This window comes from Lepisosteus oculatus, chromosome 19 (assembly GCF_040954835.1).
Source record: "Lepisosteus oculatus isolate fLepOcu1 chromosome 19, fLepOcu1.hap2, whole genome shotgun sequence".
In the NCBI taxonomy this organism is placed as follows: Eukaryota; Metazoa; Chordata; class Actinopteri; order Semionotiformes; family Lepisosteidae; genus Lepisosteus; species Lepisosteus oculatus.
In genome coordinates this window covers 1,611,493-1,637,299 of record NC_090714.1, presented here as the reverse complement: position 1 = coordinate 1,637,299, position 25,807 = coordinate 1,611,493, and the positions used below count along the sequence as shown (strand labels likewise).

General features: G+C 38.6%; 1 long non-coding RNA gene across 1 annotated transcript in view; it reads right to left on the bottom strand.

Annotated features, from left to right (window-relative positions):
* LOC138224305 (uncharacterized) overlaps positions 1 to 19,590 on the bottom strand; it is a 28,528-nt gene extending 8,938 nt beyond the window's left edge. The window contains exon 1 of the long non-coding RNA XR_011182752.1: positions 19,222 to 19,590. This is a non-coding gene — a long non-coding RNA (uncharacterized lncRNA). The remainder of the gene's footprint in view (positions 1 to 19,221) is intronic.
* Positions 19,591 to 25,807: the final 6,217 nt, after the last annotated feature.

Below are 25,807 nucleotides of genomic sequence, written 5' to 3'. Positions count from 1 at the left end.
AGAGCTTCATTAGGAGCTCCGCCACATTATTTTCCTCTAATCTCTGTAAATCCTGTTTGTACTAAGGCAAAGAATTGGAAGATAGATTAGCTATCGTCATGCATATGTTGAGAAGTTCTTTCTTCAAAACAATTGATCTTGAACTGGATATCGCAAGGAAAGAACTTAATCTTTTGCTCAGACAACCTTATACACAGAATTACTATTATCACTGCAGTAACCAAGTTTCTAGATCTGTGGCTCTGCAACAATTATGGTTTTGCTAGAATCCCATTTATCATGCCTTCGATAGGTTATATAGTCTGTAACACAACTTTAATATGTGCTGAATTGTGATACTTTATTTATTATTTTTTGACATTTCACATGATATTGGAAACTGGAGATATTTCCTCAAAAGCCTTCAGCTGCCATGCCTTTCTGGATGCGAATCAACTGTTCTGGTTGCCCTGATCTGAAGAGATGTGTTGTAGTATAAAGACAAGTTTTCTGGGCTTTGATAGATACAATATTGGACTTTGGGGTCAGTTAGGATCTTCTATTGGTGAGCGTATTGCAGTTATTATTTTGTTATTACTGATAAATAGAAAAGGGCATTTCTCAATGTGCCAGCTATTGCCCCCTGTCCCTGATAAACTCAGACATTAATCCATTCTGATTAAAAGAGGTTTGATAGACCCAGCTGGCTACAGATAATGATTTCCATCTCTTCATACCCTTCATGGTGCTTCTGATACCAAATCTTTATCTGCAATCATTTCTCTGGATTCCAAAAAGGGTGTTAGACATTATGGGTCTAGGGGCAGAAGTGACCAAGACGATGAAACCCATAATTCATGTTGTTGAGCCAAGGCTTTCTGTGCCTAGGTGTACACATCATGGCTGCCTTCTTATCCTGATACTATTTGCTATATAGTTCGAGCCCCACAGACAAACAACAGTCAGCACCTTTGTTCCCATTACCATGAACAAAGTGAACTGCATCTCACTGTATGCAGAAGATACAGTACCTATTTTTTTAAGATAACACTACAGTCACTTTCCTTATTCATGTTTTCAATAGTTTTCAATAGTTTTAGCAGTCTTTTCTGGGTTAAATCAATGATTTTAAATATCCTGGTGTTGAAATTTTGTCATTCTACACAAGATGGTGTCAACCAATTCTAACACAATATTTAGACATCTTGAGACCGATCCAAATATATGGATGCAGTTTCCTGCTTCCCTGCAGGCATTTGGATGAATCTGCTCCTTCATTTCAAATTTCTTAGTTTCCTACTTCCACTCCTTCCTTCATCTTTGTGCTGTTTTAAATTGCACTCTGTTATCAACATGTTTCTTTGGAAACGGGCCTTATCAAGTCCCACATTTTTCATCATGGGAAGTCTTGGCTTCACATTTTATTTTTGGTCATTTGTGTTGCCCCTAGTTTTGTTTGATGATTTGGTTTGATTCTGATTGTTCTGATTTATGGCATGATTTCCCTTTATAGACTACAAGGCCTAATTTACTCTGATATTTCCTTTACACAGTGCAAATTACATTTTGGCCCAGTGAATTGCTACTGGTCACTGTATGTCATGGCAAACCTTGGTAAATTCAGAACATTCACTTATTTTTCTTTTATACCTACTGGTCAGATAGGGTGCTTTTTCCAAAATCGGGACTCCATACCCACACTTTGTTTGCAAGGATGTAGTATAAGGTCTTAAATAAGGCCATAAATCATAACAAAAACATTATTTAAATAATTTGCATTTCATTACAGCGCTTTACAGTTAGTAAATGATGCCTGCTACACTTCATTGATTCACTCCCATTCAAGACCTGCGTTCTCCTGCAGTGTTTTATTGGCTACTAAAATACAAAAATAAATACAGCAATTTATTTTCTGATAATTTTGTTCTAGGTGGCTGTGGCAAGAGGAGGAAGAGCTGAAACTGACACAGATGGTGAAGAACAAGAATTGGGAGCCGTTAGTACAGTAAAAAAACTAAATTTTTGCAGTTCTAATTGAGCATTTGGTTTTCCTTACACTAGCTCAGAAGCAAACAGTGCTTAAGGACGAGACAATCACAGCTTTAAACACAAAGGCCCCCTGTAATTTTACAACAAAACATGTTAGCCACGTGCGTGGCATTTTATGAATGAAAATTTACCTGAATATATGTGTAAACCAGTACCTGTGGCAACAAAAACTCTAGGGCCATCTTATGCCGTTTCACTTTTAATCACCAGGATTGAGAAACCTTACAGCATCACCAAGTACCTTATTCTTCCTGCGGGTAAACAAATAAGCAGCATTTCTATTGGCAAAGTTGAGCTCTGTTCTGCAAGAGACTAACCCTGCCTACCACCTCATTAAAGATAATAGTTCCCCTCCTTATGGATTGACGATACACTGGTGTTTCAGTGCAGGGGCAGCCCAGGCATTGGCCCTACATTCTGTGTAGTTGGGAAAACACGCTAATAGAAGACTTTCTTTTTTGAAAGGCACTGCCATTTATAAACCACTTAAGATGGAATATTTAGGCTCTGTGATTGCTTTATAGATGCAAGATGTAAGAGGGAGGTGGGTGTAATCAAGAAGTAGTTTCTTGTCGGTAACAATTTCCCACAGAACAATGTGGAATGACCTGCTACAATTGGTTGGGTGGCATTTAAAAGCCAGGAAGAAGTGGCTTCCAACATTGATTTACATAAGAATATCAAAAAATATAAAAAAAAGCTAGATTTGAGATGAGGCCGTTGGGCTCCTCTAGCCTGTTAGGTAGTTAGTAGATGCTGTAAATGCTCCAAGGTTCTCATTCAGAGCTTTTTTGGAAGAAGTCAGGGTATCACCTTTAACACCATGCCAGGGTAGCTTGCTCCATACTCCCATAAATGCAATGGGACAATGTTCCTCCTGTTCTCAGTTTTAAAGGCCCTTCCAAGAGGTTTCCAGTCGTGTCCCCTGGTTCATCTTTCGCTTTTCATCCTAAAGACATAGTCAAATCAGGTTTTCTGCGGTGGCAGAGGTTCACATTGTCTAGAGTGGCTCTTTTATCTGTGGCTTTGAAATTAGTTGCCTTTTATGGTATATCATCAGCAGCAGAGAGAGGCAAGCTTTGAGGAGACTCTGTGAGACTGCTTCGTCAGCTGCCTTAGGAACTACTGCTCTCACTAGAGCATCCTGTAGAGCAGGGTAGCCTGTAGATTTCTCCAGTGAAACTTGCTCCTATTGAGAACCAGACAATAGAAAAGTAACTTGGCCTTCGTAGATACAGTAATACTTGTCAGGACAATAGCAGTGTTGTCTGTGGGTTAATATAGAACAACTCTTAAAATGTTATTGCTGTTTTCTGTGCTGAGTGGACCTCAGTCTCCAATTCATCAGATAAATAGTCCATAATGCAACCCAGAAAAAACACTCAAACCAAAAAGCAAAAAAAAAAACGAAATTGTACTTTAACTGAGTTCACATTTCATCAACCCTGGGTCATAATCTTATAGTGTCCATTCTACACACCAGTAGGATGGATTAAGGATACTTGCACTTTGTATGTTTTCAATTTTGTATCATGCAGGCAAAAGCTATAGAAATGTTTTTAAAGCACAGTGTTAGCAGAATAATCATGTTAAACCCTCCATGGCTTAGCGATGCCTTACATTTAATGCAAGAAATACTTACAGGGTTGCCATTTTTTGTTTGGAAAAGATTAGCAGAAGTTGGATATTCTAACTTTCTTATCTATTCTGTTCTAAGGAGATGAAGGAATGTCCTTACACATTTCAAATCTGTATTCCGCTCCATCATTCAGTTCCATTATTTTAAAAAAGATACTAAAGCTTTGTTCACTTCAAATAAGGGTTTTGAGTCTAAGAAGTGAAAGAATTTCTTCTCTGGACATGTTCTAAAAATAGCCAACATTAGTCTGCCTGCTGGCTGCAGTCATCACTAGGTTTAGAGTTAAGATTTACACTCAAAGTGAATTTTGCTAACTATAAGACTTTGGAACTCAGTTCAAACATATCCTTCCTAACTAGTCAGGTATTTGATTTGTTTGTAATATGCAATGCACAAAAGAAAGATATATTATGTAGGTTAGGGCTTCTGGTATTTTTAATGGAACTAATGTTCAGATGGAAGGATGGATTGAAATGTTTCCCTCAAGCATTTTGTCCCTCAAGGTTTATTTCAGTTGTAGGATTGATGCTGCGCTGGTTTGGGATCCTGGAAGATGTTGAATGTCAGCTTTTTAAAGTCCAACCTGGCATAGCTTCAACGTGCTCCATCTGTTACCTAGCCTTGATTGCTAGAAGCACTGTCTTAATTAGGGAGACATTGATTTTTTTATTTTTTTATTTCATTTTTAATTGTTTGTTTGCTTATTTGCTTGCTTTGTTAGAAAATGTGAAAACAAGAAAAAAAACGCCTTACTTTAATAGAGCATCTGTTCTTTTACATATAAGGTACTCCAAATACTGTATCATACAATACTATTTTAATGAAAGTATTTAATATTTTCATTTTAACATTTTAAGGTTTGAAGTCATATTTCACATGAAATATTTCCTTTCACTCATTTTCTTCTTTTACTTTCACTCATTGTCTGTTAGTGTCACCAATATCTTTTTATATATTAGGGAGCAATTTCTATCAAAATACAAGATTAAACATTTCATTACGTTAAGTTCATTAACATTCTTAAACATTTAAGTGAGAAGGGAAACACATTAAAAATGAAGCATACAATGCAGTCAGAAAATACATTTAAACATTTTCAGATATTTCATCACAGTAACAAAATAAAAAATGTAAAATACAATAGGACGTATTTGTGTTTGAAGTGTAAGGCAATCTAAAGAGGGAAACAGCACATCTGATGTCAAAAGACAGTGACTTCCTGAGATTCCAGACACTATTTGAACAATTTCTTTAGTTTATGGTACAGGTAAACACTGCCCAGAGGATCTGAGAGGATAAGATGGAGCATAAGGGGCCAACATCTCTGAATAATAATAGAATATGAACAAGATAAACAAAAATAAGCTGTTGGTGTTTTTTTACTTTCTTGATTCACGTACAGGTGTGGCCTGTGTAAAGTTGTTAATGTAGGGAGCTGCTTCATTGTGTGAGCTGCCAACAAATAGAAGTCGGTTCCACATTGAAACGTTGTAACATGAACAGAAAACATAGAGGCTACAGAGCATTTGGGAGAAGTCGTGCTGACCAGATGAGTTGCTGCATCTCCCAGTTGGAATTACTTTAAGCCTGAGGGGCCTGAGAAGTCACAGGGATCTCTGGCCAAGTGACCTTCCACACTCCCCTGGTGGCGCCTAGAAGTATGTGGGGGGTCCTGGTCCCAGAAAATCCAGGCTCATAGGGATTATTTCTTACGCTGATGGTGTTTATTTAACAAACGTTCTGGAGGAGCTCACATTCGAATGTCACACTCCTAGTGTAGAAGTCTTCTCTAGGTCCACACAGCGCTGCATGCATTTTTTCTAGCACTCAGCGTTTCGGTTTCACTGGAGGCAGACATGTCGCATTCAGCATTACAGAGAACTTAGCCTTGTCATGTTTGTCAAGTGTTTGTCACAAGCCAGAATCTCTTTCCTGCCTCTTCCACCTCCATGCTCAGCCGAAAACAAGGGGCTCTGCCCTACTGCCTGTGCTTCTCTTTCAGTTCCCCTGATGTCATCAATCCTACAGGAACCATCTGCGGCAATCTGGTCTCTCTTTTCCTATTCCCACTCGACCCTCTCCCTCCGTTTCCCCCTTTTCAGTCCACTTCTGGTTGAGCGTCCAACCCACAGTACTTGAACGCAAGCCATTAGGACTTTCATGTATAAGAGAAATCCTGTCAGATTCAATCCTGCTTTGGTCAAAAACATACTTGCAGACAAGCAGGAAGGAAAGTGACTGAGATTTTGCTCCTATTGCTCATTGACAGGCAATTCTGCCTGTTGAGAAAATGGTTAAAACAGGTGGTGGGATTTAAAGAAGGTCTCAAGGATGAAGTTGGCAAGTAAGCAAGTATCTCCTGTGGAAAGTCGCTTCCACTATTAGCTACTGTATAAACTTTTCAGATATAGTCCTTTGGCATCCAAGAGGGAGTGGAGATGTGCTCTGGTCTGCTGAGATCAACTGTTGTGATTTCCAAAAATAAGAGTGGATTCACTCATTATGTACTCATTTTATAATTAAAAAGATAAAAAGCTGTTTACAGGGAAAAAAAAAGATACATTCCCTGGTGGTGGTCATGGAGGTAGGGCAAAACGAAATCAGGTCATTAATATTCAGAGCAGAAGATTAATTCTTCTTTAAAGAATATTTGGAAGATGCGATCCTAACAGGGCTAATGTGATCTGCAGAGAAAAGAGAAGAATGGCCAATTATGATGCCATTGTTATGACATCAAAGTCGGAAGGGGCAGGTTAAATATCTGAAGAAGGAGTGAGTAAAGCAGCTGGAAAAACAAACCAAGGTCCATCCAGTCGAAAGCGACAGCAGAAAGGATCAGTGCGGCAGAGTAATTCGGAAACAAGTTCAGGAAAACCAGTTGGGGTGGAGAGATAAACCAGTCGTGATTTAGGAGCATGTGGGCCAGACTGGACTGGGAAAGAGTGGCAGTAGCAAACAAAGTGGGGATGAGCTTTGCACAGTAGAACCAGTGAAGTTGCTGCTTGGCAACCTCAGAAATGGTATAGATATTGGCTGCAGATATCGCTAGAACAGACAAGGATTAAAGAAGACCTGCAGCTTGGATCTGATTTGCTTACGTTTGGAATAAATCTGTTCTATGCTGCAAGCAGAATGTATTTAAACTGTTGCCATTCATTTTCTACAGATTCCATATCTATCTGATCCCATTCTACTTTTCTTAAACCATGTCTCATTGCTCCGTAGTCTGTTTTTTTGAAAGAATAAACATGCTTCAGGCTGGGGAAAGATAAACTTCTGTATTAGATTATGTCAACACAGAAGAGGCAGATGTGTTACAAGTACTGGAGACCACAGATAAACAATTCTCCTAGGCCTGATGGGATTAAACTAATAGTTAAAGGAAAAAGAGATTATATTAATAAGGCATTAACAAAACTCTTCCAGCAGTCTCTCAGCGGTAATACCCATTGATTGTAAATTACTATAGTAGTGTCCAGCCATTAAGACGGTGAGACTGAACCAAGTAATTATAAAGCAGTAAGTACTACTTCTGGTATTCCATTCAGAGATCTGGGAGTCATTTACTCTCATGTCCACTCATTGCTAAAGAAACCTAGATAAGATGAGCTAGTGTGCATCTGGCATAGACTTTGCCTTTATGCAAGTCCTACTTTTATTACATACAAGGTTTTGGAAAAGGATGACAGCATGAGACCATCTCCACTCCAACACACTGTCGCCTCTCCATGGTGTGGCTCTGACCATTTGGAGTGCACACCTCTGCAGACTTGCGATCTGCCCATTCCTCGATTTCATGATACCTCATCAGTTCCTGCGATTTGATCTCTGTTCACTTTTTCTGGTAAAGTTTGGCTGTTACAGGACGCCTCACATGTTGCACAGGATACAAGGGAAGATCCAAGCCTCAGGGGAAGCTCATACAGTATTAATAGAAGCAACAAGGTGCATTTCCTACTTACCACCTTAAATTTCTCCCGTAGAGCAGAACTGATCCCCAGACAGTCACATTGGCGGCAACAGTCTAAACAGTTATTTATAACCATTTGAGGAAACTCTCCCACAGGTTTCTTATAAAAGTACATTGTCACAGATTCAACAGTCAATAATAGAATATTGGATAGGATGCTTTCTTCATTATATAATAGAATCATTCTCTTGTGTTTATGCTATTACTTCCAGCGTATATTATTGCCGACAGGCTTTTCCCCAATATATTCTCCAGACAGTCAATTTAATTCACTGACTTTCACCCTTTGAATAATGTTCTTTGCTTACAAAGAATAAGAAAACACTCTTGAAAAGTTGTTCAAAAATGTACAGCTCCTCAACAGGAAAACATAATCCCACAAGCTAAATTACCAGGCTTACTTGTTGATTTCTCTCTGGCTTCCATTGTAATTATAAAGCACATTTCCAGCCAGTGTTTCTCTTTTAAACAAAAACATCCCAAACCAAGAGCTCTCAGCTCACGGAAAAAAAGCCTATGGCAATAATAAAATAAAATGTGTGTGCTAGAAACTAAACAGAATACCCATAAGGTTGGCAAAATTACTTTCTGGTAAACTCAAAGCCTATGGACCCTTCCAATAATTCATGAATTTAATTTTGTTACTGTTTAGGAAAGGGATTATTATATAGATCAGCTTGATTCAAACGTGTCCTGGCAGAAGTGGCTGAGGGCCTTCGGTGAAAAGTAACTACAGTACCCTGAGTAGTATTGGCCGCACACAATCTTAACATGTTGGAGGGTAGAGGTGAAATATTTTGTAGTGATAAAACTAATGATCATTTCTTAGATTTTGCGGCACCTTGGTGTGCTGGTGAGAGTCAGGCTATCATAACATAACACGGACCCTTGCCCCTTCATATTCTGGTACTTAGAAACACAAGCCTTTAAAATGCAGGGGTTCATTTAAATTCCAATGCATGCAAACCAAACTTAAGTGCCACAAAACCTAAAGCCAAACACCATTTTGTTTTGTTTCCATCTCAATTCCTTTACTAAATTTGTGTCAACTAAATTCCTCTAAAATGTCCTTACTATCCATGTACTTTATAAGAAAAAATATGTAATATCTATACAATTTCTATTTAATATAGAGTATTAATATGAATACAGTATATGCAGTCTATCTATAATGTACTGTATATACTGATCATCAAATGAAAGCACTCAATGTACATTTCTGGCTTTTGTGGGGATGGATTCTGGATATTTGTAATGGAATTTGGAAGGCACATGACTGGGTATGATACACTCAAGTAACTCTGAATGCTGCATAATCGTTCAATTAATAAGAACTTAATCCGCACTGGTGATGAGGTGATTTTACCTGTTGAATGTTAAACTTGATAAAAACGCAGAAAGGAACAGTCAATGGTAAAATGGCTTGTCAAAGAAGCAAAGCCTTCATGCCACTGGTACTGTACGCTGGAGCAACACCTCAGGTGGACTGGCCAGCATTTAAGTCTTCTTTTGAGTGATGCATCAAGGTTTTGACAATGGTCAAAGTATTTAAAAATGATCCCTAACGATAGACCAAATACAACCCATTTATAATTTGACTAAGAGGCACAGTACATATCGTAACACACGGCTTTACAAAACAACTCAGAGTAACTCACTGTGAGTGAGTTAACACGTCAATGTTGACACAACTCTGTCCCCATCATGTCTATCTGCCACTCATGCTCTTCACACTCTCTGCCTGGCCCTTGGTTGCTGCTGCAGGGCTCCTTTTGTTCTTTGCTCTGAAATGTTTCTTCTCCCTGAAAAAGCGGCGCATTTTTCCTAATGTGTTTTGCTACAGAGTCAGGCTATAAGTGAAGGCATTATTATTTCTAGGGAGCAAAGTTCTGCAAATAGATTTGTGTTTCCTGCATCGTAGGATGCACTGACGGCAGCCCAGAAAGCAGTAGTTTAAGAGGTTTCACCCCATTTAGTTAAGTGTGCTCTTTACAGTTCTGTCTGTAATGTAAGAGATAAATCCAAACAGTTGGGCTAATTCCATTATTTCCTGCATGCCTTTGTTTGCTTTCAGCACTTTTTCGGCACACAGTGCTGCCATCATTTGCAAAGTTTTGACATGCACTGACAGGCACAGCTGGAGCTCTTTGTTGTACCATAAAGTCAGTGCTTCTCTCCTTCAGCACACTCATGCTCTCCAGCGACAGCTTCAACTACCTGACACAGAATTAAAATGTAAACCCAACCAAGGACAGAGATCCATGTGATTTCCGATCACGAGATGGTAAGGATGTCGATCATCACCGTTGGGATCACAACTCCCCTGCATGCAGACTTTGGCAGGGCTGTCAATATGTTGAGGAGCTTTATGTGGCCTATATTCTCTCCATCAAATTTCTTTACTGTGTGTTTCACCTCAGTAAGAAAAGATCAGAAGTAGATTCAGAACACCCGCTTTTGCTCGTCAATACAGATGAGCTGTCCCAGTTCCCACAAAGTTTTTTATACGGTCTTGATTTATCATGTACTTCACCGAGTCCGATTGCTCTAGCATCACCAAATTCAGCTGGGGCTTATTCTAGCAACACTACGTGTTTTCTCATGGAGGTATTGTAAAATTATTTATATGCTTTCATATTGGTTGATTCACCTCAGATAAAGGTGTAAGGATGAGAGCAGCCATTATTTCCTATGATCTACAGTATGTGTATTTTGCATATTGACGGAAGAGTCTACGAATGCTTTTTTCACACATCCATCAGATAACCACATCAGAACAGAACAATGTTCTGCAGTCAACAGTGAAAGTCTGCCCTTTGCTTTCTGTGCTGAATCTGCAGTTTCATTGTTGATAGACTTGAAATCAATGAATGTCTGCTTGGGTTTGATAAAAGATTGGGGTTTTATACTGTACATTTTTTGCCTTTTAACTTCACTGGCCTTAGCTGTGAGTTCAGTTTTGCAGTAGGCCTTCGGAAGATTTGAGATGGCACTGGAATTGCTCTGGTGAATACCACCCTTGTAAATGTTGTATGTATACTTTATCTTTAGACGTTTTGTCAGACCGAAATAATTAGGTAAAGAAGTTTAAAAAAAAAACCTTAACAGGACACTGCATCATGCATAGCTCTGTCTGTCCTTGCGCAGTGCAAAACATGAATACATTCAATTAACTCTTCATGCTTTTCAAAGGTTGTTTGTCCATATTACACATAAGAGCCAATTAAGATTTGATTACCTAAGAATGCTTGATGGTGCTGGAAAGGAAAGTGCAGTGTACTGTTTTTATTTTCAAAAGGAAGCTTAACAAATGTACTCATTTTATTATTAGGAATTTTAGCCACAGAAGTTTGTTCTAAGAAGCTGTAGCGGTGAAGTTATTGGTCTCTTGTCACTTTGACACTTGGCAGATATGTCATCAAACCTAATGACAAAGTGGCAAAGGTTCAGACAGGGGTTATAGCTCTTCCATAATGCCTGACTAACTTTGCCCCTCATGGAAGAAAACAGTTGTGGGAGTTGTACTTTTCTACTGTTCTCTACTGTTCATAATATCACAATTTCTACACTGCTGCTCAGCCTAAAAGGATTACAAAAAGCTTGACATGGAGGAGGGTACCCACATTAACCACCCATTCGATTTCTATCCCCTTGATCCAATATAGTGTCGCAGGGGGGAGCTGGATTCTCCCCCAGCAAACAATGTGTGCAAGGCAGGATACACCCTGGATGGGACGCCAGTCCATCGTAGGGCACACACAGGCACAGACACAGACAGGCACACACTCACACCAGGGTCAGTTTTCCCATACAATACGAGTATGTTTTTGGACTGTGGGAGATAACTGGAGAAACCAGAGAAAGCCCATGTGAACGCAAGGGCAACATACAAACTCCAGGAATCAAACCTTGGCAACCAGTGCCTCTAGGCAGCAAAGCTAACCTCTACACCACCATGCTGCACTTTGTTCAAAACTATAGGAAGTCTCCCACCTGTCTGAAGCCCTGGAACACAGCATAGCAGGTGGAAAAGTGAGAAATCGATTCACCATTTGAATTAAGGGAACAATTAAGGCACACCACATTGAATAAGTCCAAGGTTGAATTTAGCCAGGACAACGGTGTGTTCCCTATTCTGGTGTGTTGCTGTGGAAATTCTGGTCAAGAGGGAAGACTACCACCAACTGGTCCACCAAGCTGGTTTCCCTTAGCGATCTTCCATCTGGAACTGTCTAGGCTCAATCAAAGATTCACATCAGTTTCACATCAGCTTCTGAGATCAGACGAGATCAAATCTCAAAGTGGAGGTACATGTGCTGGAAATGCAATAGTCATTTTATTATGTGCAGTTCAATACATTTTACTTTCACTGTTCCCCAACACAGCAGCACAGCAACAGTGCAGGCTAAAATGCCAAGCTTAATTAATGGATAATACTAAACAGTTTTAGTAGTGTATGAGTACTGCAGGTATAAATAATATGTACAGTATTGTATTTAATTCTTTAGTTAATATGCTTTACTTCTTTATCTACTGCTGTGTAAAAAGTGCCCCTGGCATTCACTGCTTCAGCAGTCTTATCTGAAATGGGCTTAAAAATGTATTTCCTTTTTGTAATGCATTTCTGTCCCTCTGCCACCAGTTCATTGTGATGTTATAAATAATCAAAGATGTTTTCAGGCTATGTCTCTTTCTGGACACCTTTAATTTCGCCAAGCTTTTTCTGCTTCAGCAATACTGTTTTTTTTTTCTAAGTACATCTTCTGTAGTTATTGTCCTGTACAAAACACACATGCATACGCGTCAGAAAATGCCATGAAAGTTGTACGATGTGATTGTTTTTTTTCTGCAATCCGTCAGAATAAATTATGGTATCCAGTTGATACCAGAATCCATCAGGTACTGGTATCAACTGGACATGCCCGTGGTTTGAGGAGTGATTGTGTATGAGCGCTCTCTCTTACAGTTACTAGCTGCAGGAACACAGGAGCCTCCCTCTGCTCTTGACATGAGCACCACTTCCTTAAAAGGACTGATTAACTTAATATCTATTCTTTTTAAATTTCTACTGCTGCACAGGCCAGCAGATATTTCCTCAAAATCAAACGTTTGGCTTTAAAGGTGCTCGCAAGTTGGCATTGCTCTCAAAGAACTCCTCCGGCTGTTACATTCAGAAAATGAATATTTTGTGCCACGTGTAGGATATTGAACTCTCAAAGACCTTTTATGTTGTTCTCCTACTGTGTTTCTTATTTGATCATATGCCGTGTTGCACCTTTCGTGACATCTGGAAAATTCTGTAAAGGTCGTGAATAATAAAGCCCAAACTTGACCAGGTTTTCGAGAGAATTTTAGGTTATATCAATGAAACAAAGACCAGTTGGCTCTTAATTGTTTTGGGATGTTTTAATTTGCATCCTATTGTGGTCTGAAATAGTTGCTCCTGTATTCATTGTTACTGTTGTACCAGTTTTCAGTGGTACTGCAAAGGTGAAATCCTCATTAACATTAATTAAGGCCATTTTAGAACAAACTTATTTGCTAAAAAATGTGTTTTGCAACAGACTAATCCAGATAGAGTAAGACAAAAGCAGACTAATGCTTTTCTGAAGTAAAATTGCCATTAAACTGATAACCATTAAAACCATTAAAAATACTTTTTTTTCTTTCAGTACTCCCTCAGTTTTAAAATGTGCAATTAATGTATTCATATTCATATGCATTCATATCTTTGTTTAAAATATATTTATTTAGGATAATAAAAGACCAGATTCATATGTTTTGTGTGTATTAAATAAAAGCACTGAAAAAATAGATAATGAAAGGTGAAATGTAAGATGATGACATACTGTATATTGTACACTATTATGATTTGCTCCGAAGAATGAATGGTGTTCATAAAAAAGATATGTTTGGCCTTAATATTTTCTATTTTTTATGTCATGATACAGTAGGTAAGTACAGTATGTAAGAACATTATTTTGTGCAAATACATCAACACAAAAATGCAAATAGAATTGGGAGCAGATGCCCATGCTTGTGTAAGATATTGAATACAAAATACTTTGTAAACAACACTTCCCATCGACTGCAACAAAGCCGAAAGATTAATTGTGACTTCTGATAACCTTACTATAGGATGTTCTCATTAGCATGAAACTCATTAACTTTTACTTACTTGCCCAGTACAGTGGGACCATCATACTTTGTGCATGAAAAATAATCTGACAATTCATGTAGCGCATAGCCAAATTTACTTTGTGTGTTGTTCTTATTGTTTTTTTTTTTCATATGACAGCTCTGGCATCATGTAGACAATGTCTGGTTTCTACTCAAAGTCCTTGTAAAGAAAAAAATCAACTCTGCAGTCCAAACAAAACTCCAACTGACTGTTGCATCAGCTAGATGATACACAGCTCGCTCTAACGTATTTCAGGAGATAAGGATTTTCGCTGTGCATTTGCCTAAATATGTATTGCATGGTGCTTTAAGAGGAAATGGGTTTAGCTTACACAAAGTGATCCTGGAGCATCTGCAATTATTATTGTCTGGATTTACAGTTAAGTCTCTTTCAGAGGCATCTGGCAAACACAGAGTTCTGTAAAATGTACCAGCATTATGTGCGGTGTGATATGGGGTAAAGTGATAATATAGTCTGGGAGTTGGTTGGTTGTTCTAGGACGGTCTGGTTTATAATGCATCATGGTCCATGTTGCTCATAACATAATCATCCAGCCATCCATATAAACTCAAGAGATAATTCCAATGGTTCTATTTTACTGGTTTCCTTTGTTCAAATTGTAGGGAAAAAATAAATGAGTAAACAATATTATATGAGTAACATGTGTATAGAAGAAAGATTCTGAAGTTCCAATTTATACTTTAAACACGACCTTATTCATAAAAGTCGAATTTCATACTACCTTTTCCCTATACTTTTTCACTTCATCCATCCCCTAAAAATCAATCTGCCACAGTTGTAATTATTCTAATTCTGAGTATAGAACCATTTTCATAAGTATTTAAACATAAGCACTGTTTGAATTATTGTTATTCAAATTGTTTACTTATATCTCAACCACAAGTGCGCAGCAAATAAAAATACGGGCAGTGACGGATTTTAAGAGGAAATCATTTTAAAAGTGCTTCAATGTCTTTGTCCTTGGCAAACGACTTTAAATAGCCCATGGCAAGTTCAGTCACTCTTTTCTGTTTTCCCAGGAAACAGATTTTATTTTGTCTCTGGTAAATACAAGGTTTTGTCACTGCCTTGAAAATGAATATTGTCTGTCCATTAACAAAGCAGAGAAAAAAGAGCTAATTAAAACTGTTTTTTGAATTAGGGTAACTCAAGCTTCACCATGGCCTTCTAAACTTATTTAAATAAATTTGCAAAGCTATATAATTAGCCCTGATGGTTAACTGTCTGATGTGACAGAAAAACACATCCCTGTCAACATTTATGTCAGTTTAATTGTGGAGTTGTGTTGCTTAGAGAAAGAACAGCTATACTTTATGTACAACATTTCTACTATCCTTAGAACCTAGTCTAAGATAAGAATGAATATTTTTCCTACATTATTTTCTTGTTAATAAGAAATATGTTTTCTCTACAACACATTTAATCATTCTTAACTTTCTACAGGGAATTGTTCACGATAAATTGAATTATGTTCATGTCAAATTTACTATTATAAAATTCATTTACAAGTGCATTTCATGAAGTGCATGACTTCAATGAACACTAAAGGTTTTCTGTATTGATCTTAGCAGAATATCTGCCTGAGAAATAAATTGAGGGAGTTCTTGGTATAAAAACCATACGGTATACAGAAGTTGTCAGGAGACATGGTCCCTAGGAATAAAACTCTGAGCTGCATAAAAATGGTGTAAGGGTCAGGCTGTTTGACCTTCCATATATGAATCAAACTGAACAATCCATTTCCCCCTTTGCCAAAGGGTTCTTGTGACATCTTTGCAATACAAAAACTTTGAGGAGTCATTTTCTTTATCACAAGCCTCATTCAAGACTCATCTGTTCTGTAATACACTCCCGGTGGGGACATTTTAGTCAAATACCATTCTCAGGATGCTTAGAACCAAACAAAAGTCAACACAATTGGTTTTATTTATTTTTCATTTAATTAATCATTTTATTGGGAGCACGTTTAAGCAGGTTATGGGAGGCATGTCAAGTCGACTTTCTAAATTTGTACAGTTAGGATTCAAAGTTTATAGCATGTTATCCTGTTTTTGATCTCATCGCAACTTAACATGGTGCATTATAACTAAATTATTTGGACAAATAATCATATACCCATGTTAGGCAGGTGTCATTTTCTGTTTGGTTCCAGTGCCACTACTGGAGATGTTTGCTGGTGTGAGAGAGACGTTTCGCCAGTATGGTGTCTATATAGGACATCTTTCTTACATTTCTAAGACTTCATGTTGCCTGCTTCCCCATCCTGCAAAACTCCCTCTTCCTTCTCTAAACCCTGGTCAGTTTGAATAACATTATTGATTTCTGGCTGCTACATCTGCTGCTGAGGAAATTGTGCAATTGCAAAAGTCTCCCCCTGTTCTACATTGTCACTGGATACAAGTTGAACTGTCTTTACAACCAAAAATCAACAATGTGATTCTAAGTCACAGGGACTTGTGGTGTGTTTGTCTTCTGGAAGAGGAAGGGTTGTAATTTAGAGAAGGGGGATCATATAGGGGTTTTGGGGAAAAGTGGGTGAATGTCAAAATATAGACACTGTGCACCCGAGAAGTTCAGAGTCCAGAGAGGAGCAGAACAGAGCTGTCCTTCATAACATGCTGAATGCTGTGCCCGACAGCTTGTAATGTTATGAGGACAGCAGGGTTTGTTTTTAAACCCTGAGAATGTTTAAATGTGGCCCCCCGCCTTCCTGCTGTAATCTAGGCGTGAAGAAGTCATTGCGAAATGAACTATCGCAGGCCGCGCTATCAATCTCTGTCAGCTCGGCTGGAGCCTCCGCAGTGACTCACCCCTCCAGCCTCGCTCTCTGCAGAGCTGCAGGCAGGGCTGGTGGCTGGAGCTGCAGCACGTGCACATCTCAGAATGCAAATGACTTCGCGGTCTCAGGGTTGAGACCGGGCTGCTTATGACTGAAGAAATAATCCAGAAACAAAGCAATAGTGATGACGCACAGCGGAGGAGAAGTGCATATCTTCACTTGTTCATCTTCACAATGTCCGTAACCACATTTTAAAGTTTCAGTGACCATGACCAAGGCCTTCTGTTTCCAAATCATTTTCACTCCTGGAATCCTGTCAGCGATGCTGCAGTATTTCTCCTATTTTACGATATCGCGCCTTGTTTTAAGATGGAAAATAAATGCCTTGAATGCTTTCAATTCCACCCACTTTGCCCCGGTAGCTTCTCTCTGTAGTTGAACGTGAGATGAGATGCTTCTACTTCTAAAGCCATTTATGTATTTTTCTATTTGATAGGTCCCATTTTAAAGGTCACGCAATATTTTGAAATGGTGTGTCATATCGTAGAATCCAAGTTGCTATATGTCACTGTAATAGACCCTGCTTTTTTAACTAAAATGTTATAAAGGTGAGAACATCTGTAGTCTGGAAATAATGTAATATTCAGTATTTCTATTGACTCCATTTGAATCGCATCAGAAAACATTGATCTTTTTGTACTGCGTGTAGAGAAAAACAATTCAAATTGTTGACTGGTTAAAAATGCGTAATTGCTTTGAGGTGTGATCAAGTGTGTGTAGCAGCACAGCCGACAAGATGTCAGCCTTTTCTGAACTACATTCTTTAGAAAGCTTTGGGGGAATGAGCTGCTGCTTTCAGAAAGCAGGACCCCTGTGTGCTCCTTTCCCCAAAGAAGGGGTGACCATGGATTCGAGAGATCTATAAGTTTTGTGAAGCTAATTCTGTTAGTTGAGAAAGTTTGGAAGTTTCAAAGACTTTCGGGGAAGACTGAGTATTAGGAGTCGTTTTGAAACCGGTAAGTAGCTTAACTGCCTGGCTATGATAGTTACAGACCTTGTGAAGAAGATCAGCCAGGATCTCAAAGCTTTTATTTTGGTTCAGGCTGTCTTCCCCCCCCCACTAGTGTAAATAAAATTGCACTGCTGTTTTGATCCTTACAGCTGTGTACACGTGCGCGTGTTGTCCTGGAGCCCTCTGATAAAGATCATGTTACAAAACGTCAGGGTGGCTGTCACATACTGTATTGTGGGAAGCTTTCCATGGATTCCAGCCTCATGGAAACAGCTTTTCAAAGTCATGGCATAATGGGGTGAGAAAATTAGTGGAGTACCACAGGGGTCTGTAGTAGCAACACTGCTCTTCAAACGTTATATAAATGATCTAGAATCTGATATAGCTGGTAAACTTGCCACTGTTTTAGATGATACCAAATTAGGAGGCTTAGCACACACTATAGAAGCAGCAAATGAAATAAAAAAGATCAAAATCAAGATTGGATGAACACTTGGCTAATAGTGTTTGATGTTTCCAAGTGCAGGGTTTTGCAGGTGTTAAAAACTACACTGAGCTAGAATAAGCTACTTATGAAAAAGACTTAAATGTTCATGTTGATTCAGCATTTACCAACCTACGTAGTTCATCAGGGTGGCTGAGTGGTCTAAGGCACCAGACTCAAGAAGTTATGTTTTTCTGCAAATTCCCTCACGGGTCCAATAAAGTATCTATCTATAACCTCTAGCCCAGTGGTTCTCAAACTTTTTGGACCAAGTACCACCCTTAATCCAACCAAAGCATCCAAGAACCACCTACAAGTCATCATCTCATAGGAACCCCAGAAATTCTCAATGACCAACATGAGCGCGCGTGCACACACACTCACACACACACTTTATTTCATATAGCGCCTTTAAAGGTGGCTTCTCAAAGTGTTTTACAGAAAAAAACGGTAACAACAATTAATAAAAAAGCACCATTTCAGTGAGAGGGGTGAGCCTGTTTAGTCGAGCAAAGCAGATGTGAATTCATTTTTCGAGCCTTGATACAATTCACGACAGTCTAACAGATTTTAAATCGTCAGGCATTTTCTTGACGGCAAAGGTCTCGCGGTGGATGTTGTAATGCGTACATTAATTTCTGGAGCAACCTATCTAATTCGTGCAACTACACGGTTATGTCAGCTCGTCATTGCTCTAGCACCGTCTGTACAAACTCAGACACATTTTATCCAGTCGATGCCATTCTCTTCGATAAATTCATTCAGAAGCTGAAATACGTGCTCTCCTGTAGTTCCTGTTGGTAGCGGTTTACAGAACAGAAAGTCCTCACGGGACGTACCCTCAAACTCGTACCTAACGTAAACGAGCAAATTGGCCAAATCGACTACAGACTCTTCCAATTGCAGTGAAAAACATCTGCTCATCTTAACGCGCTCTATCAGTGTACTTTTGATATAAATTTTCATTTCAATAATTCTATGAGTAACTGTGTCTTTCAGGGCGGGGGGCAGCAGGTCGAGCTGTTTAGCAGCTTTTTCTCCACACATAATACGTGTCAGCTCTTTTGCCAACGGTAAATAAGGTTCTTCAAAAACAGTGTGGCTTACCTGTTAGCAATCCGCTTGCAAGCTTGCATTTTTCCGCGTTTCCGTTTATATTTCATGCGCAACACAGAGACGCTCGGTGTATTTTTCTCAAATTAACTTAGAACAGTTCTTAAATATTTTTTCTGTTATCTATCACGCTTTCCTGTGCTCACAAGATTACCTGCGTTCGTAGCACGTATTTCTATGCATTCCTGTGTTTACAACGTTGGCATTGGTCCAAAATCACGCACATTCTCCTTCCTCCCTACAGTAGCTTTTTTTAAATACAATTGGCCACTTGTGTCCGTAGCACGCATTCCTATAAAGTGATATAGAATTACAGAGTATCTCTTGTGTCCACTGAAGTATTAGCGCGCACTGTCTCGTAGTACGTAGGCTGCGTATTCGACACGTATTAAAATACAAAATAAAAAAAACTGTCACAGTTTTTCAGCGCACACGACACAATTCCAGGGTCATTTGGCGTACCACCGGGCGGCACCTCACGTACCACTGCCGGTACGCGTACCACAGTTTGAGAACCACTGCTCTAGCCACTGTGAGGAAACAATTAGAAGACAAAATATTGTGAAATATTTAAAAACATACTTTAAGTCAAAGGATGTTCGTAATATACAGTATGTGCAAATGGCAGCTCTCACCCTGTGTCTTCATGCGGCCTGATACAGCCAATGGAGCTGTGCACACATGGCATGGGCAGTTGTCAGTGCCCCCTGCCTCTAATTAAAGGGCCATTACATTATTAATATCTGTTGTCCTGACTACTCCTGCTCTAGTGTTCTCTCGTTGTGGGTTTTCTCCCTGAAGAATCCTGACAGCTTTGCTTGCTTTGCTTGCTTTGCCTGCTTTGCTGTGTACCAACCTCCTGCTTGTCTCCCGACCTCGATCCTAGATCCTCCCTGGCTATGTCTCCTCTCAGATTCCCCGAGCAACAAACCCTGGCTGTCTGAACCCATGTTGTTTGGACACCCCCTGGACTCTGAAGCTCGCCGGGCACCAGCCTGCACCTGAATTCAAAAGTCTGCCTGGAAATCATCAGCACTCCCCCTGAGTACTAGTTTATTACAATGTTATGAAAGATGTTGCTGTTCTGGAATGAATACAGAGAAATGCAACCAGATGCATTTTGGGACTTAAGGCAATGTCCTGCACTGACAAGCTAAAGGATTTGAAACTTCTTAATCTTGAACAGAGCTGTAACTAGATTTATGTTTGTGTATGATTGTTGATTAATAAGACTGTAGTTACTGTTGTTATTGAATATCAGAAATGTTCTTTCCTTGTATTGTTCTTCATTCACTTGTTGAATGAATCAAAAAATGGGTAAAGAAGTAGTTAAAACAAATTTTGAAGGAAACTGAACTCATATACACTGTCAGTGTTTTTCAGCCCCTTTGTTTTAACAAACTCTTAGGAGTCACTGAAGATTGTTATTCTTACCGAGTGTGTGAAGCACAAACAAAACAAAAAACAAAAGAAGACACAGAAATGTCCCAGCTGTCACATTACAAGGGGCTGTATAAGGAATTTCAGTTTGTACTTGCTAGGCTCTCTGGATTTGATAAAGTAGTTAAAGAGACAATTAGAGTTTGTTTTTGATAAAGTTCATATTGACTTGTTTAAATGTATGTGGCACATTTCATAAAGAGCTGCTGTCAGCAATGCTGAAGAAACTGTCTTCCTGAGCTGTCTTGTCTAGCAGTGTATTTCAAAATTCTTTATGTGCTTCTTTCAAGCCTTTCCAATTGTCATCTCTGAAACCTTGAACAAGGTAACAATACATTGGAGTTTTCTCAAAGATGTCCTTGAGATTGATTTCAAAGAGACTGGTGTAAGTTTGTTTTTTTTCAGTGAGGGTTGGGGCTGGGCTGGTTTTCTTTCCAGCGTGTTCTTTTTTTATCCTGCTGGTTCGGTAGCGACACAAACATGATTGTGCGTGGAAACGGAGAAGGGGCATTGAATATTGCAGTAATTGGCATTTGTGTATTTTGCGACAAAACACAAAATAAAATACCAGCTGCCTTTACTTGAATGTTTAGTGTACTAAGAAATGATGGAGTACAGCCAAAAACTGCAGATCAGGCCTTGGAGGGTTATACGTAAAGGTCTGAAAAGATAACACAATTATTTGGTACTTCGAGGAGTAGTACTGTATGTAAACGTGGCATAGGAATTGGTCAGGATAAGAATATGAAAAATGCAAGTACTAAAATGTGTGTTTTCTATGGTTTAGGGCCAGCCTTTCAGGCATACATTGGAAGGCCTTTTCTTCTTTTAAAAGATTGTTCAAATTGGAAAAGGCAAAATTAGACATTTAATAAAAACAACTCAAGGGAACAAGAGCCCAGAAAGGAGAGCATTGGCACATAATGTCATTATTGCTCATAACTGACTTAATAAAAATTCTAGGGCTTGTAAACAAGACTTGAGAGAATATTATTATATGCATAATACTAAATGGCATGTTTTTCACTTCTTAGGACACACTAATCACAAAGTTTTTGTGATATTTAAAACATAAGGATATGATTGAGTCACAAAATGTGGCGCATTTACAGAGGGAAAACTCTTGCTTGCTCTTGGCCCCTGGGTCTCTACTGTATGTAAATGCCTCGCATGAAAAAAACTTTGTTAAAAGATAAAATAATTTTCTCTTGAATAACTTTTGTGAGAAGCTAAGTTTGGTCTCCTTATAGATACATAGAAGGAATAATTCTTTTATCTTTATGATCTCTGGAAACAGAAGCTTAATATTTCATGTGCACATGCTATATGTTGTAGGAGCGTATTTTAACATAAGAAACCCTTTTCCTTCAGTTGTAGGGGAATGTTTAATATCAGGAAGCATGAGGCTCACACCAAAACCTCATAAATCTCTTATGTGGTGTTTTAATCAAATAAAGATTTCAGTCTTTCCAATTTATGGGTTGGTATGGTGTGTTTAGCTTTAATCTTGCTGAATTACAGTGGTCTGCATGAACCATCTCAATAACTCCTAGCTTTCCACTAACTTTCCAGTTGCAGTTTGGTAATGCAAGCTTAAGTAATAGGTTGTTCAGTCACTGCTCTCTGTGCAGATATATCTGGCAACAAATACATTGACAAGAGCTGTGCAATGGGAATATTTGGGATTTTCAGTTATATTATCTACCTGATTTCTCAGTCACGCAGTTCCAAACCAATATTACCATAAGCAGGACCTGGCCGAAAGAGACAACTTCTTTTTCTTACGAACTACACGACTCCCTTGTTCAGCTATGATCATCTGGAATTCTAATAAGCGCTTCCTGATTAAGGTTTCCAGAACTGTGCACAAAAAATGTGCCGTTTTCCTTCACACTCCTGTTTTTGTTTGCTCTGGTTGATACACAGTTTTGAACCATGCTGTAGACCACAAGACTATTTAATCAGGATTTTCTTCTGGCTACTTTCCTGTATAGGCCAGTTTTGACCCATGGACATGTTCTTCCTTCTTAGTCATTGACTTCTGTAGCTCTTTCCAAGTCACCAGGCCTGACTGGGGCATTCCTAGCCAGCTTCCACCTTGCCCTGCTTCTCAGTCCCTGGGTAGTGTCTGGGTGGTGTAATAGCTATTTTAATGATAATCATCACTATTCTCGAAGAGATATTGTGTTTTCCAACTTTTTAATGATCCTAGGAACAGTTCTAGCCGCCTCCTGATCTGTGTGACAACTTTATCCCCGAGTTGATTTGAAAGCACACTGGTCTTCATGGTTGAGTCGCTGCTATTCTTACTTGAAGCAGAATAAAAACCTGAGACAGGTGTCTTTATTCTGAAATGACGGGTGCCAGTATTATTTCACACACACACACCATTGGCCATTGAAATAAGTGTATGACTTGTCAAAGCACCTGACCTAATTAAGGTTTTTCAAAGCAAGGGTGTGAATGCTAATGCAATCAGCATATTTTAGTTTTTGATTTTTCTTCATAGTTTTTGCTGACATTTAACTTCTTCCACCCATAAAGGGGTTCAGTATAAGTATTCATGTTTTTATTAACCTATTCACTTGATGTCTATACTATACGTACATTATTTATAATTTAGTTAAGGGGGACATAATTGGAAGGAGGTGAATACATTTGCAGGGCAAACGAATGCATACATATCGAGTAGTACATGTTCTGATGTTAAGTGATCTGAATTCATACAGTCACATTAACTACCAATCCACTCCCTTATCTTTGCTGTCATTTCAAACTATCTGGATTTTTCCTTAACTATGTTCCGTCCATCCATTTTCCAACCATTTCATCCAGTTCAGCATTGCGGGGAAGCCAGAATCTGTCCCAGCAGGAGATAGCTTGGATGGAAAGCGTTTCTATCCCAGGACACACATACACAGATAAGCCTACACTTACACCGGGTTATTTAACCTGTCAGTGTAGGTTCATCACTGTGGGAGGAAACTGGAGCACCCAGTGAAAAACCCATGTGATTCTGGGAAGAACATGTAGCATCCCAAGCCTGGAACTGAACCCAGGACCCAGTGTTAAGAGACATCAGTGCCACCATACCTCTCCAACTATGTTTCAAATGTTTATTATTCGTTTAGCTTTCTTTTTCAGTTAAAGAAAAAAAAACAGAATATTATATGGGGCAACTCTACTGTCAAAGTAAACTTATTATTGCATCTTATAAAAATATACTTAAAAAATAATTCATTTTATTATGTAGAGGTTAGCCTAACTAAGTTAAGGTCCCTTATAATGTCTCCAGACTTACAATAAGTCGATTAGCAGTGACACTTTTGGGACATTCCCTTTTGATAACCTATTCTTGCTTAACATCTGCTCTTTTCCGCTGTTAAGCACTTTTTACACTTATGAGCAAGTGGTGTTAGATGTTAAAATCGCCCCTGCCAGTGTAACATATAGAAAACTTGAGTGGTCATCTGCTGTAAAGAAGCAACTCCATTACTGTTTCCTCTAAGCCCCATTTGATGATAGCTGTTGTTATAGTTGGTGTCTAAAATAAAGTTTTCTTCTTTACCTTCTTCATCTTATTAGTGATAACAGATATCCAGACTGATCTAATCTCACATACAGTGCTAAAATGCTCCAACCTAACACGGGTTATCTAACTGTGACAATGAAACACCTCTAAAAGGTATATTAGATGTATATGATTTTCTTATAGTTTTCTTCACTAGCATGTTCCGGAGTATTTTGCATGTCTTACTGGTCAAGTTAACCCGTGCGAAAGCTGGTCTCATAGCTGACGGATTGTGGGTTACGGTCTCTGATGTGAGCTGGCTTTGGTACCTGAAGCAACTTGCTTGTACAAATGAGATCCAGCAATATACTGGCATCTTGTTCAGGGGTTCAGAGTTTCGTTCTCTCTCATCCATTTAACACCATGGAAGACAGGGTGACCCTCAACAACCCTCAACAATAGTGGCCTAGAACTGTCCACTCCTACGTATTTCATTCAAGAGCAACTTTGTATGCAGGTAAGGTGTCCTAATACTGTTTAGGCAAACATTCTGAGCCCTTAGAAAATTCTGGTATTCTAAAACATCACTAAATTCGGGATTGATTCAAGATGAAACAGAATTCTCCATCGATGCTTACGCTGCCAACTTGTCTGCTTTTTTTAGAATGTGCTATGTATGTAATATTAAGCAAATACCATGGAGCTGCAGTGTGCAATACAATTTCTAGAAAAGAAAGATCATTGCATTAGATCGCTAGTAATCACACCCATCTTCACAAATATTTTTAGTACCGTCAGTCTGTAGCTTGTAGATATGATGAAAATAGAATACGGACAAAACAGTTAAAATACATATTAATAAGTTAAGAATCTTTTCTCTGCAGACTAGCTAAGTCTAATGCCATATTAAAACATCATAAAATCAAATTACCTCATTTTTTTATTTCAAGTGAAGTAACATCAGGATTATTTTCACAGCTTGTCGATTACACAATTTAGTAAGACTACGGAAAATATTTTTCCTGTAAGACTCAACCCAGTATCTTCTGAGACATTCAAGGGTATAATTTCAAATGTTTTTTTTTGCCAAGTATCACTTTTTAATAGTGTTAAAAAACTCCTACACAACTAGAAAATTATAGCACTTAGCTTGAGTAAATGAAAAGAGTTTTTTTTAAGTGTGAAAAAGGAAAATAATATTTGAACCAAGTACATCTTATAAAATGTGAGATTCTGAAAGCACTGAGTATTTACTGTAACCAGTTTCAAAACCATTCAGCAAACTAAGGATCCTGTTTCCAGTGCATGTTCTTGATCACTTCATGAAAACCATCTTCAATTTAATCTACAATGATATGGCAGTCTTGCAAGCAGTTGAAAAGTATTCTCTGACCTTTGTGTTAAAGACTACTGAGAGACAAATTAATTCTTGGAAAATTTACTTCGATAGTTGATCTTCTTCATTTTGGTTGGATTGGTTTGGAAAGCATTTCCATATTTGGTTCGATATGCTCTTAATGATTTTGTCTGATTGGGTTGCAAAATAAATATCTTGTCTCATTGCAAAACTCTTGCATTTAGGTAAATCCTTTCACTTTCAATTAAATAAACAGTCAAGATCAAAAAGAA